The following is an 11,629-nucleotide window of genomic DNA, read 5'->3' as shown; positions in this document are numbered from 1 at the left end:
CAAAACGTCTTCTATCTAGAATCTGAAAACATCCTGTCAAACATTCAAAACTCCCTCCATCTAGAATCTGAAAAAATCCTGTCAAACATTCAAAACGTCTTCTATCTGGAATCTGAAAACGTCCTGTCAAACATTCAAAACGTCTTCCATCTAGAATCTGAAAACATCCTGTCAAACATTCAAAACACTTCTAGAAGAAATAGACAAACAGCTGACCACTTAGTTAGGTTAACAGAATCAGTTTTTCAAGCATTTAACAGGAATCATGTAGCAGTAGGAGCATTTTAGATGTCAAGCGGGCCTTTGATTCCGTCTGGCATAATGCACTACTATACAAGTTCGCAAAACTAAACCTACCGTCAAAACTAATTCGTTGGACAGCCAGCTTCTTATCCGTTAAAATAAACAATGAATTACCTAATCACTTCAATTTAGAAGCAGGAGTACCCCAGGGTTCGGTTATTAGTACACTTTTATATATTCTGTTTGTAAATGACATACCGTTCCCCAAGTTACCCCTTCACACACGCGTCACAGTATGCTGACGACATTGCTGTATGGAGCACGTCGTGTAACCCGCTAACAGCCGCTCGAAAAGTTCAGTCTACCTTAGACGCTATAATATCATGGTGCAACAAGTAGAGAATTGTCTTAAACCCCCAAAAAACACAGGTCATTATCTTTTATAGATGTTTTGAACGGAAAAAGAAAAAATAGCCCGGTTAAATGAAAACTTTATGATACCAATATTACATTCAGTAAAACTGAACATTCAGTAAAACATTGTAACATTCAACTCTAAATTATTATGGACCAACCGTATTAACAATATACACAAAAATATGAATCAAATATTATGTTTTCTAAGAAAGATTGGATGCTACCAAACAGGATGCAACCCAGAAACAATAGTATACATCTATAAAGCTTATATGAGACCCCTCATTGAGTATTCCTGTATGATCCTTTGCAATATGTCTAACCCTCTTTATCATAAAATCCAATCATTATAAAATCAGGCATTAAGAACAGCTTACAGATCACCCAGATACACGCCTCTAGTATACCTAAACACAGTTAACCCTATTCCACTAACCAAAGAAAGAATAATAAAACTACCATCTAATTTTTACAAGAAATCCATTAATCACACAGGAATTTTCAAAACTATCAATTACCCCAGAAACTTGGTGCACCAATATATCTCCCATGAATTTAATAAAAACCATGCAACACGCTGACGTTGACAATGATTTAGTGTATCAACTCATATATATTTCTATCGCTTAGCTCAGGCACTATCCAGATAGAATATTCGGAGTCCGGGTAGTGAAAGTAGTTTTTTTCTCGGGGCACTCCCGTTTTCCTCCCACATCAAAAGTATGGGGGATTAGAATTTTTAGATCTGCACGCCAACATTGTTTGTTTTTTTAAAGTGTAAACGTTGTAGCCTCCCAAACCAGCCGAGAAGACACATTAAACTAAAGCACCATTACTATGATCGGTTCCGCCTATGTCTCATGGTCAGATGTAAAATTTACTTTGTTTTCTTTTTATTTTATTTATTTTATTTTTATTCAATTTAGTTGTTTCCTCTTTTTACTATAATTATTATTTTTTCTCTCTCTCTCTCTCTTCACGATACATATTGTACGCGAGCGGAGTGAAGAGATAATGATTCTGAACACCTCCGATTACTTTTGACCCTTGGTCAAGTTAATTTGGCCTGAGGTTAGAGGGTTTAAATCGAAATATCTGCCAAGGTAAAAGAAAAAAAAGAAGAAAGTTTCCAGATTCACTGATGAGGAGTGGAATTCTCCGAAACTAGTCTGGCTCACAGACACCCCACCCCTATGAAAGAATATACCATTCCAAGCTTTTTGTTGTTTTGTTGTTAAACAAATGTTTAAGCAACTCTATTCAATTGTGTAATACTAAGTTTTTTATGACATTCTAAAAATTCCTGAGTTTGAGGATAGATACATCACATGTAGATCTCTGGTCAAACCTTTTACTGAGATGTTGTTTTCTCAACATGTGATCTGTAACTTAACTTTGCATTATTCTACTGAATTATCAAAATTATCCGTGAGTATGTTTTCTGCGGATAACTTTACCTTTTCATCAAGTTGGTCTGAAAGAAATATTAATAGACTGGTTCATTATTTACCTATTTCACACATAGAAAATACATTTAAAATCCATGGAAAAGAATACACATATTATGAATGATATATAAATGATATTGTTTCACACTGCTTCAAATCCGCAAAAGACGACGTATAGTTTTAACGTTTTTTTTAAACTTACTTACTTTTTTTCAATCTTTTTTTTAGCTTACTTACCTTTTCTCTCTCTTTTTTTAAATACTTACTTTTTTACTCTTTTTTGAAACCTACTTACTTTTTTACTGTTTTTGGAAACCTACTTAATTTTTAAATCTTTTTTTTTGAAAACTACTTACTTTTTCATTGTTCTTAAGCCTACTTACTTTTTTCTCATTTTTTGAAAACTACTAATTTTTTCACTCTTTTTTTTGAAACCTACTTAATTTTACTCTTTTTTGAAACCTACTTACTATTTACTCTTTTTTTAATCTACTTACTTTTTCACTCTTTTCTAAGCCTACTTACCTTTTTTACAAATTTCAACATCATCGATCAAGAACAGGAATTTTATTACACGTTTTCTTGTTAAAAAAAGGACATACTTTAATAAGATCGAAAATGGCCATAAAACCTCAATGCTTTTTTTTGAAACATATTTCCCAAATTAATTAGGTCAAAAACGTTAAGTTATATTTCTTTTCCGTATTTTGAACGCGTCCCTGTTTAGTAATTTTAGCACTCAAAGTATTTACTTGTTTTCGTATAATTCCCCACGAGTGTGTGATATGCTATTACTTCATAATAAATAAATTTATGTTTTTTTTTCTTGTTTCAACACTCAGCGTAAAAAAACTGACCAAACAAATAGTAAAATCATCACTTGTGTTCTGTGTAGTGAAATTAATTGTAATATTGATGGCATTTTCGTTTGTTTTTGTGTGTGTGTATGTGGCTCGCATATTATTAGGGACCTTGCAACAAAGTCATTGATCAACGGCTTAGTGCATAAATAATTAAAAAAAATATTGCTTAGAAATGGAGAAACTCTAAGTCTAGGGTTGATACCTGACATTTATCTAGTTAATGGCGTTTGTCTAGTTATAACTTCTGTCAAGAAAGTGAAACCTCTTTCAGAAGGAAAAAGCTGAAAACAGACGAAATATAAAAAAAGATTCTCAAGTTGAATAATGTTAGAAAACTACCACAAACAATGTTTGTCTGTCGACTCCATTAACTTGCAGTAGAACTAGACAAAACAGCGTTTTCAGCTTGTAACTAATCGCAAAACTTATAAAACGTAACTTTACTGTGACTTTTCTGTCTCATTCTTTTTTTTTATCGCCCATGAATCATAACTGTTTAATTTTTTTAATAAAATGAAACTTGAAATCGTGACTTGTAAAACATACATAACTTAAAATGATAGAATGTTTTCACTTTGTTATCTGACAATTTTATTTTACAATTCAATAGGGAAAGCAAAATATGAATATATAAAATTTTATTTTTATTGCTACAGAAACACCTTTATTCCTTATGTATTTTACAAACATACATTACTGACAGTTTCACAATTTGAAACTTAACGTGCTGAGTACATTCCTGTACCAGAACTGATATTTATGATTGATAACCCAATCCTGCGATGGTTTTATTGTCTTGAAATTTTTACATGTTCTACAGTAATTCCTGTACACTGGATCCGAAAATGATATCTATTTTTCTCTATCAACGTACAAATTTTTCACAAAACGTCATATGTACTTTTACATAAGTGAATCATTGTCATTGAAGTCGGGTCACATTTTGTTATGCTTAGAATGTTGCCAACCACTGCCAATAGATTCCTCTAGACCAATCGCTGCGTAAGAGTTTTATCGATCATTCTAGAACCCAAACATAATAAACATAATAATAAAAAATGTTCATTGTGGTAAACGAAATAATAAATTGATCTAAGTAAGAGTTTTTTTTCTTCCCGATTTGTAAAATATCCTTACGTGTTAGAAAAAACTACAGAAACATTTGGTTAGTAAAATGTAATAAGTTGCAATATTTCACTGAGAGTTGACGTTGTTTATTGTAGAAGGCAAGTCACATTTATTCGGGTACCTGTGTATCATCTGTAACAACAATTTTGGTCCGGCATGGCCAGGTGGTTAGGGCGCTCGACTCACAATCTGAGGGTCGCGGGTTCCAATCCCCATCACACCAAATATGCTCGCCCTTTCAGCCGTGGGGGCGTTATAATGTGACGGCCAATCCCACTATTTGTTGGTAAAAGTGTAGCCCAAGAGTTGGCGGTGATGACTAGCTGCCTTCCCTCTAGTCTTACACTGCTAAATTAGGGACGGCTAGCGCAGATAGCCCTCGTATAGCTTTGCGCGAAATTCAAAACAAACAAGATTTAGTAACATAACTGTATGTATCATATAGTGGTTAAATTGGTATAATAGCTGAGAACTGTACGTATTATAAGGTCGTTAATTAGATATAGTAGCTGAGAACTGTACGTACCATAAAGTCTTTAAGCAGGTATAGTAACTGAGAATTGTACGTATCATAAAGTTGTTAAGCCGGAATAGTAGCTAAGAACTGTACGTATCATAAAGTCGTTAAGTAGGTATAAAAGCTGAAAACTGTACGTATCATAAAGTCGTTAAGCAGGTATAGAAGCTTAGAACTGTACGTATCATAAAGGTGTTAAGCCGGTATAGTAGCTGAGAACTGTACGTATCATAAAGTCGTTAACCCGGTATAAAAGCTGAGAACTGTACGTATCATAAAGTTGTTAAGCCGGAATAGTAGCTGGGAACTGTACGTATCATAAAGTCGTTAAGCCAGTATAGTAGCTGAGAACTGTACGTATTATAAAGTCGTTAAGCCAGTATAGTAGCTGAACACTGTACGTATCATAAAGTCGTTAAGCAGGTATAGAAGCTAAGAACTGTACGTATCATAAAGTCGTTAAGCAGGTATAGAAGCTAAGAACTGTACGTATCATAAATATGACTAAAAGTTAATTTTGTGTTCGTACCTAGAAAGAAGACTAGATTTATGAAACTTGTAATATCATGAAATATAACATGAAACATCCAGCTCTTTGTGGCAAACAAACAACTACCTGTTACAACTACAAACAAACAACTACCTGGTACAACTACAAACAAACAAAAACTACCAGTTACAACTACTAACAAATAAAACTACCTGTTACAACTACAAACAAACAACTACCTGTTATAACTACAAACAAACAACTACCTGTTATAACTACAAACAAACAACTACCTGGTACAACTACAAACAAACAAAAACTACCAGTTACAATTACTAACAAATAAAACTACCTGTTACAACTATAAACAAACAACTACCTGCAACTGGAAACTCCTTCAAATGTAACAACTCGAGCAGTTTTTAACTACTATTCATACGTGTTCTAAGGCACTAGATAGCGTTAAAAGCAACTAATACAAAATATAACATAGATAATCGTCAATTTGAGGCTATTTAAAATTAATACTCTACGAAAGATAAGACTCACTCAAACTGCGGTGTTACTGCTGACGTTCACTTGCTGTTAAAGTTTTTACTACTTCATCTGTAGAAACGTCAAATCATCCTAGATACAAGTCCTTACATTGAAAATTTGACAGTAACAAGTTGGAAGAGGAGTTATGCACGTGACAATCACACAAGAAAATTATGTGTATTTTAATGTTATCTCTAGAACAATTTCAGAATTTTATACAACAATTCTGTATGAAAAATATTATTCAAAGATATATTCAGAGGCAAGTATTAAATATTCTACTGTTGGACTTTGGTCAGAAATAGTTAGTGTACAAACGTAAGACTACATACAAAATACAGTAATGATGATCGGCGAAACAGTCATAGTAAAAACACAACAGGCCGCCAGATAGAGCTCTGGATTTATGAGCTGGCGAACCAAGTTCGAATCTGTATGACAGCACAAAGTATTCTCTGTGCGTTAATCACAATTTTGTCGAAACTCCAAGTACTTGTGTCGAATTTCAATACTTCCTTGGCTTGTGTATCATTCATTCGTCATGCGCAGTCTGAAATAATGATGAGCTTCCGACGGGTTCAGAATGTTCAAGAAAACCATTCTTTCCTATCCACATGTCTACATAATACTTCTGTTTCTTCCAGTGGATAATATTATATTGCTTGAAATAGAAGACCGAGTTCCTCAAGATATTCACCACAGCAGGAGATACGACCTGCTTGTAACCCATAATTATTGTTGTTGTTATTCTTCCCATGCCAATTTGGAATCTGAAATGTAAAAAACAAAAAATATTCCATGAAAAAAGTTTGCAAACGTTCTGATGTATGTATGGTCCTGTAAAGCGAAGTTTCTATCTTGGCATTATGCCTATTTTTAAGCTGTACATATATTATATTTATAATAGCGAAAGTACCCGAAAGTTGATATATTCTAGTGTCAGTGTGTGTGTATTCTGAACCTATTTTAACATAAAAGAACAGTCAAAAATATTTTAAAAAAATTTATTTCCCAGAAGCATAAAAACATTTCTTTTTATGTAATTTTTCGCTAGCTTGCCACATTAGAAAGATGCGCACGCGCATGCGCGCACACATGTGCATAATATAAGTAATACCCAGGTGCACACTCTCAGGGACCACTTAGTACTGGTGCAAAATTTCATGTTTCTAGGTTTTTTCCTCATGGAGCTATGGCGGTCACACACAGACAAACACGTCCTTTTATTTTTGTAGATTTTTTTACATAACAATGAATATAGCCAGGACCATCTACCATCAGCTTTTGGGTTACACTACACTCTTCCAAGGGATAATGGGATTGACCTTAACATAATAACGCCCCTACGGCCGAAAGGGTGTTCGCTCCCGTAACCTACAGATTGCGAATTCAGCGCTTTAACGACCAGGCTATGCTAGAAGTGTAAGCCAGTGGAAATTATTGCGTCGTTTAATATCAGCCACTAGAAGTGTAAAACAAAGTTCAATATTGATTTTTTTTATCAGGCGCCAGAAGTGAAAAAAGGTTATTTTGTTTTATATTAAGCACAAAGCTACGTAATGAGCTATCTGTACTGTGCCCACCACGGGTATCGAAATCCGATTTTTAACGTTATAAGCCTGCAGACTTACCGCTAAGCCACTGGTGGGAAACAAGGTGAACTGTTAGGTTTTACGAATTATATCTTAATCAGTTTTGTATAAATATAATTAAATAGTTATTTTTGGTCAGTAAAGAGTATTTTTAATACACATTATTGATCTGTTTCGTCATGTGACCTCACGTGATATGTTTTTCTGTGGACCGTTCTACAAAACTTTTAGTATCTGAAGAGTAAGATATTGTAGGTCACTATAGTTCATCATAAAAAACAAAAAACAACAAAAACCAAATCAAATGCTAGTTTTATACATTTTTAAACTCAGTAATAAAGGCTCCCTGTGTTATGAATATCTGGAAACCACAGGTACCGTTGTCATCCATCTTGAAATAAGACGAGGCCTTCTATTAAGCCTTTTTTGTGGTTATTCAACTAGAGTAATGAAAAGGCCAAAGAACAATAATACACCAGATTTAGACGATACATATTATAATAATTTGACTATCTCAGTGGTCTATTTGCTTCTTCTTTCTAACTTCCACATGACATGGAGGTTAAGTGAAGATTTTATTGACCGAGATTGTTGTTGTTAATCTTGTTAATTAGCCTAGTCCAATGGGTTGACAATGGTTTAATTAGCCTAATCAACTCGGTTGACAATGGTGTTCTTACTCTGCCTCTTTCTGTTTGTTTGTTTGTTATTAACCACAAAGCTACATAAAGTGCTATATGTGCTCTGACCACAACGGGTATTGAAAACCAGTTTCTAGCATTGCAAGTCCGCAGACATGCCGCTGTACCACTGGGGGGAGCCTCTTTCTGTGTAATAATTAACATGAAATTGTTAATTATTATGTTACGTTATGCTCACCGGTGGGCTTATAACGATAGAAATTGGGTTTCGCTACTGACGGTTGGTAGAGCACAGTGTATTTTAGCTCTTAACAACAACAAAATTTTACATTATTTTATTATTATGTTCAACATTATTACTAGATATAAATACATTTACTAAAGTGTATTATAAAGGCCTAGCTCGATTTAATTAAAGCAGTTATAAAACGTTCTACAAAGTTCCTTGAAATGTACTAGTCTTTGAAAAATAGAGACGTAAAGTCAGTTAGGTCTTTAAAAAGTGATGTAAACTAGTTTTAAAAACGTTCGCCAGTAAAATGAACTAAGAGGTAGCCAGAAATTAATGGGAATTTATAGATTTTTTTATTCTTTTAGTTCTTTAAGTTCATGATTCCTTTTCTATCCTAATTCCGATATAGGAGCCAAAAGTTTGGGCTATGATAACGTTTTCAGGTGGGGTAAGACGAAAAGTATTAATTTAATCATAGCATAGAATTTCTCGTATATTAAAACTTATTCCAATATATATATATATATAATTTAATTTCAAGTTTGTTTTATTAAACTGTTGAAAACTCTAATAAAGACATAAAAGGGTTCTTTTCAGTTGCTTGTCTTTCACCCTATCTAATCATTATATAATAATGCACTTCTCTATTGTTCCTTGATGAATCTGGTGCAAATGTAATAATTAAGACACTAAAATTCGCGGTTCGATAACCTCTGACGAACAGCGTAGATAATCAAATGCGCAGTTTTATGATAAAAAAAACAGCACGTTAACACCAGACATTCAGTTGTAAGGCTTGGCTTTAACATAACAGCACGTTAACACCAGACATTCAGTTGTACGACTTGACTTTAACATAACAGCACGTTAACACCAGACATTCAGTTGTAAGACTTGGCTTTAACATAACAGCACGTTAACACCAGACATTCAGTTTTAAGACTTAGCTTTAACATAACAGCATTTTAACACCAGACATTCAGTTGTAAGACTTGGCTTTAACATAACAGCACGTTAACACCAGACATTCAGTTTTAAGACTTAGCTTTAACATAACAGCATTTTAACACCAGACATTCAGTTGTAAGACTTGGCTTTAACATAACAGCACTTTAACACCAGACATTCAGTTGTAAGACTTGACTTTAACATAACAGTACGTTAACACCAGACATTCAGTTGTAAGATTTGACTTTAACATAACAGACGTTAACACCAGACATTCAGTTGTAAGACTTGACTTTAACATAACAGCACTTTAACACCAGACATTCAGTTGTAAAACTTGACTTTAACATAACAGCACGTTAACACCAGACATTCAGTTGTAAGACTTGACTTTAACAGAACAGCACGTTGACACCAGACATTCAGTTGTAAAACTTGACTTTAACATAACAGTACGTTAACACCAGACATTCAGTTGTAAAACTTGGCTTTAACCTAACAGTACGTTAACACCAGACATTCAGTTGTAAGACTTGGCTTTAACATAACCGCCAAGTCTTACAACTGAATGTCTGGTGTTAACGTACAGATAGCTCATTGTGTAGCTTTGTGCTTAATCACAAACAAATTTTAATATTTTGTACTCTTGAAAGAAACCTTCTGTAAAATTTAGTAAATAACTAAAACTAGCAGAAACCCGCAAAACATTTACGGTCAGAATAACATCTTTATTGGAACAGTACTTCTTTAAATACGGGATTTCTAGAGTAATACAAAATAATTCTAATCGCAGACACCGAAATTTATAAGCTCACTAACATTAGTTAAGCCTTTATTAAGTACGACCTATATTTGATAGAGATAAATTAACACGTTTTTGCTCTGATTTAGTTAGGCTAAATTTTACCGTACTTAACACTATCAATAGATGTTTGTTTGATTGAAGTTAAGCACAAAGCTACACATTGGGCTATCTGTGCTCTGCCCACCACGGGTATCGAAACCCGGATTCTAGCGTTGTAAGTCCGCAGACATACCGCTGTGCTACTGGGGGGGCTATCAATAGATAAACTTATAATGTTATTACGACCTAAAATTAGACCTTTTTAAAAACTTTGATAAGCTTTTAATTTGATGTACAAAATATCTATTAAAGTATATTTACACCCTTCTTTTGTTTGCATCTGTTGATACGAAGTGCGCGCGCATGCGCATTTAGATAGTAAGGTGCGCGCGAATTTTCAGGACAGTCAAAAACTTAGTATTATTATCACAAAGACCTAAATTCCGATCAGGAGATCAGGCAGGCAGAAAACACAGAAACCATTACTGACAGTTTCAACAAAAATGAATGCACTGTCGCGTGTTTTCTCGATGTCGAGAAAGCATTCGACACTGTCTGGCACGATGGTCTTAGGTTCCGTGTGACTGAAATGGACCTACCGCGGGGAATTATTCGCTGGTTATCTAACTTTTGAGGAAATGTAAAATGTAAAATAAATGTTAGGGGAACCTACTCGGAGTCCTTTACTCTAGAGGCAGGCGTCCCCAAAGGAGGGGTAGTTAGCCCTATTTTATTCATCATGTATGTCAGCAATACGTCTTTCAAGAACCCAAACTTAGTATTTTCATCACAATTTGCAGACGATGTTGTAATCTGGAAAAGTGCCCCCACTCCATTTTTTGCTGAAACAAATTTTTAGCCACAATTAAACAATATAGTAAAATACTGTCAAAAATATCGAATAAAAATAAATGCCCCCCAAAAATAAGCTAGTAGTATTATTATGAAAACAAACAAGGCATAAAAATAACCCACCAAAATTATGTATAAACAGAACACTTCTCCAGACCACAACTTTAGTAAAACTTCTAGGCCTAACCTACGATTCTAAATTAACGTGGATTAAACATATTAACAAAAGTTTGGAAACGAACAAATTATGCAAGAAGTCTAACTGGTAAAAATCATGAAACTACACCATGTAATACTGAATACGCATGCACAACATAGCACCTAAACAGATAAATAAATTACAAACAAAACAAAACTCATTACTTACAACAGCCTATAAAGTAGCACATCATCCAGATTCATGCACAATTACACAAACATGCAAACTATTGGCGACACACTCTTGCATAATTCTCTAAACTACTTTATGAAAAATTGGCATAAAAACGACCTACTGTGTGAACTTGATGGAAATAGGCCTAAACACCTCTCACCAGTTAACATATATTTTAGAAACATAGAGTTAATAAGGCCACCTAACACTAGACTGAACAACCTACATTAGTTTTAAACTAAGTTGAAAACATTTAAAAAGGTATTTATGTAAAATGTTCTCAAATTAGGATTATAACTGGTGAAATGGTGAACTGTTCGTGAAGTACAGGACTATGTAATATCAAACATAAGCAAAGGTGTATACAACACATGAATGTAACTGTCGATACCTACATGGACATTGTCCTATCAAAACATGAATGTAACTGTCGATACCTACATGGACATTGTCCTATCAAAACATGAATGTAACTGTCGATACCTACATGGACATTGTCCTATC

The 11,629-nt window shown here is 34.0% G+C and overlaps 1 long non-coding RNA gene across 1 annotated transcript in view; it reads right to left on the bottom strand.

Moving 5' to 3' along the window:
* The window catches only part of LOC111085512, a 19,906-nt gene extending 9,439 nt beyond the window's left edge, over positions 1-10,467 (bottom strand). Inside the window, exon 1 of the long non-coding RNA XR_002610341.1 lies at positions 10,387-10,467. This is a non-coding gene — a long non-coding RNA (uncharacterized LOC111085512). The remainder of the gene's footprint in view (positions 1-10,386) is intronic.
* Between the last annotated feature and the right edge of the window lie 1,162 nt (positions 10,468-11,629).

The sequence above is a fragment of the Limulus polyphemus genome, unplaced genomic scaffold (assembly GCF_000517525.1).
Source record: "Limulus polyphemus unplaced genomic scaffold, Limulus_polyphemus-2.1.2 Scaffold437, whole genome shotgun sequence".
In the NCBI taxonomy this organism is placed as follows: domain Eukaryota; kingdom Metazoa; phylum Arthropoda; class Merostomata; order Xiphosura; family Limulidae; genus Limulus; species Limulus polyphemus.
Note: the sequence above shows the minus strand (reverse complement) of the source record. Positions and strands in the feature narration are given on the sequence as shown.